General features: G+C 49.2%; 4 non-coding genes across 4 annotated transcripts; 3 read left to right on the top strand and 1 right to left on the bottom strand.

Moving 5' to 3' along the window:
• The first annotated feature begins 646 nt into the window (after positions 1–646).
• TRNAN-GUU (transfer RNA asparagine (anticodon GUU)) lies at positions 647–720 on the top strand. The gene has a single exon. It is a non-coding gene; the product is annotated as a tRNA-Asn (tRNA).
• A 243-nt stretch (positions 721–963) lies between these two features.
• Positions 964–1,035, top strand: TRNAW-CCA (transfer RNA tryptophan (anticodon CCA)). The gene has a single exon. It is a non-coding gene; the product is annotated as a tRNA-Trp (tRNA).
• Positions 1,036–1,106: 71 nt separating this feature from the next.
• TRNAG-GCC (transfer RNA glycine (anticodon GCC)) lies at positions 1,107–1,177 on the bottom strand. Its single transcript has one exon. It is a non-coding gene; the product is annotated as a tRNA-Gly (tRNA).
• Positions 1,178–2,331: 1,154 nt separating this feature from the next.
• Positions 2,332–2,405, top strand: TRNAN-GUU (transfer RNA asparagine (anticodon GUU)). The gene has a single exon. It is a non-coding gene; the product is annotated as a tRNA-Asn (tRNA).
• The last annotated feature ends 95 nt before the right edge of the window (positions 2,406–2,500 follow it).

The raw sequence follows: 2,500 nt of genomic DNA, 5'->3' as shown, positions 1-2,500 counted from the left end.
CTATTGCACAGGCATTTTGTGCCTGGCCATTCCGGGATTGTTGTGTTTCAAGGCCCAGCCATCAATACTAATGTGATGGGTTTCCCTGAGAACCCTCATGTCCCTGTCCTCCCAAGAGCCCGAGCTTTTATGTAAAATAAGGTGTGCACCTTGGGCCTTCCCCTTTGCGCTCTCTGCCCCCTCTCTTTCTCCAAAGCTGAGCTCTGCAGGTAAATGTATCTATCTGAGTGAGGGGCTAGGGAGGGCCTTGCCCAGCAGTCTTACAAAGCAAGAGTTCAGAGAAAGCACCTGCTCTGGGAAGGAGACTCTGCTCACAGAGAAGACAAGTCTAACATGCCACAGTGAAGATTGGATGGGCAAGACACACGCCTGACAGGCTGGTAGAACACCACCAGAGCAGCAGATAGCTACGCTAAGAAGGCCACAGAAAAGTCATACATGTATCTCATACACTGGGACTGGTTGTAATACTGGCCCTAACACCATTAGACAGTAGTCTGCGCATCATAACACCCAACAGTGACAAGACACTAAGCAAATGACAAATGCTGCATAGGATAAAGACGCCTTATATAACACAAGCTCAAGGCAGGCGCGCACACATAAAGATATATGTTGAGTCTCAGGAGATGTGCTTTTGTCACTAGTCTCTGTGGCGCAATCGGTTAGCGTGTTCGGCTGTTAACCAAAAGGTTGGTGGTTCAAGCCCACCCAGGGACGTTTCCTTTTGCATGCATGAAGCACTTTAATAAATCATAGTAATGTGCCCTTGGTCTAGAGCTCCTGCGTGAGACCCTTTCCCTGAACATTTCAATCCTCTGCGTTCTCTCTGCACCTGCACTCAATTTCATCAATAGGATGGAAAACAAAAAGCCAAACCTTGTAATACAACCCTAGGCACATAAGGAGGTGGGCAAAAATGAAAAGGCTCACAACATTTGCTGATGTGACTCCAAAAGCAAGGATCTCGTGGCGCAACGGTAGCGCGTCTGACTCCAGATCAGAAGGTTGCGTGTTCAAATCACGTCGGGGTCACTGTTTCCCATTTTATGCCCCACTGAGTTCCCATATTTGATTTAGAAAGCAAAGTCAAAAGAACACAGCCTTGCATTGGCCGGGAATCGAACCCGGGCCTCCCGCGTGGCAGGCGAGAATTCTACCACTGAACCACCAATGCTTCACATGTGTAGCTTAGAGACAGAGCTCTGTCCAAGACAGTGATGAGGCGCACGCACTCAAATTGCACACCTATGAACAAAGTGTGTGCAACAGACATTGGAATGCCAACGTTTCACATGATGGCAAGAATCAGATGCAGGAGACTATAAGTATGAATGTTTTTGCATTTGCTGAGGTCACTGGCTTGGGACTAGTGTTGTGGTTATCAGGGCATGATGGCAGGCTGCTCCCGACAGAAGTGGCTCATAGAAGGCAGCCTCCAGATCACCAGCACTATTGTGTTTCAGATCATGTCACTGAACTCTCCTCCTTAAAAATCCTTCCCACTGTCTTTGCCAAATTCCCTGTCCTCCCCGAAATGCTGGGGTGAAACGGGCAGAGTTCTGCGCCCTGCGTCCCTAACGTGCTCCTAACGTGGCCTACAGCCCTGGTCGTGCACAGCCCTGGTCGGGCTTAGACCACTGGGGCCTCTGGAGAGCAAGACCTCCAGAAGCCTATGGTCAGGCCTATTGCACAGGCATTTTGTGCCTGGCCATTCCGGGATTGTTGTGTTTCAAGGCCCAGCCATCAATACTAATGTGATGGCTTTCCCTGAGAACCCTCATGTCCCTGTCCTCCCAAGAGCCCGAGCTTTTATGTAAAATAAGGTGTGCACCTTGGGCCTTCCCCTTTGCGCTCTCTGCCCCCTCTCTTTCTCCAAAGCTGAGCTCTGCAGGTAAATGTATCTATCTGAGTGAGGGGCTAGGGAGGGCCTTGCCCAGCAGTCTTACAAAGCAAGAGTTCAGAGAAAGCACCTGCTCTGGGAAGGAGACTCCGCTCACAGAGAAGACAAGTCTAACATGCCACAGTGAAGATTGGATGGGCAAGACACACGCCTGACAGGCTGGTAGAACACCACCAGAGGAGCAGATAGCTACGCTAAGAAGGCCACAGAAAAGTCATACATGTATCTCATACACTGGGACTGGTTGTAATACTGGCCCTAACACTATTAGATAGTAGTCTGCGCATCATAACACCCAACAGTGACAAGACACTAAGCAAATGGCAAATGCTGCGTAGGATAAAGACGCCTTATATAACACAAGCTCAAGGCAGGCGCGCACACATAAAGATATATGTTGAGTCTCAGGAGATGTGCTTTTGTCACTAGTCTCTGTGGCGCAATCGGTTAGCGTGTTCGGCTGTTAACCGAAAGGTTGGTGGTTCAAGCCCACCCAGGGACGTTTCCTTTTGCATGCATGAAGCACTTTAATAAATCATAGTAATGTGCCTTTGGTCTAGAGCTCCTGCGTGAGACCCTTTCCCTGAACATTTCAAT

This window comes from Triturus cristatus, chromosome 4_2 (genome assembly GCF_964204655.1).
Source record: "Triturus cristatus chromosome 4_2, aTriCri1.1, whole genome shotgun sequence".
Classification (NCBI taxonomy): Eukaryota; Metazoa; Chordata; class Amphibia; order Caudata; family Salamandridae; genus Triturus; species Triturus cristatus.
This window is presented reverse-complemented; position numbering and strand designations above follow the sequence as displayed.